The sequence below is a fragment of the Gavialis gangeticus genome, unplaced genomic scaffold, assembly GCF_001723915.1.
Source record: "Gavialis gangeticus isolate Ggan-Ray unplaced genomic scaffold, GavGan_comp1, whole genome shotgun sequence".
Classification (NCBI taxonomy): Eukaryota; Metazoa; Chordata; order Crocodylia; family Gavialidae; genus Gavialis; species Gavialis gangeticus.
In genome coordinates, this window is record NW_017728992.1 from 26,972,904 (window position 1) to 26,973,160 (window position 257).

Sequence of the window (257 nt, forward strand, 5' to 3'; positions counted from 1 at the left end):
GACCAAGGGAAAGCCCTTCAACCTCAGGCAAGGAAAGGAAGGTAGGGGTAACAGAAAGAGCAGTCCCACAACCCTCACATGCTTCCTATGTGGGCGGAAGGGGCATTTTGCTAAGAACTGTCCACAGGGACCACAGGCCAGGCCGGTCAGGGGCACCGGAACCCCAGATGATCGAAGGACCCGGGAAGAACCGACAGAAATAGAGGCGACGGATTACGGGGCCGGAGGCCAAGAAACTAAAGGAATCCTGCCCTTAC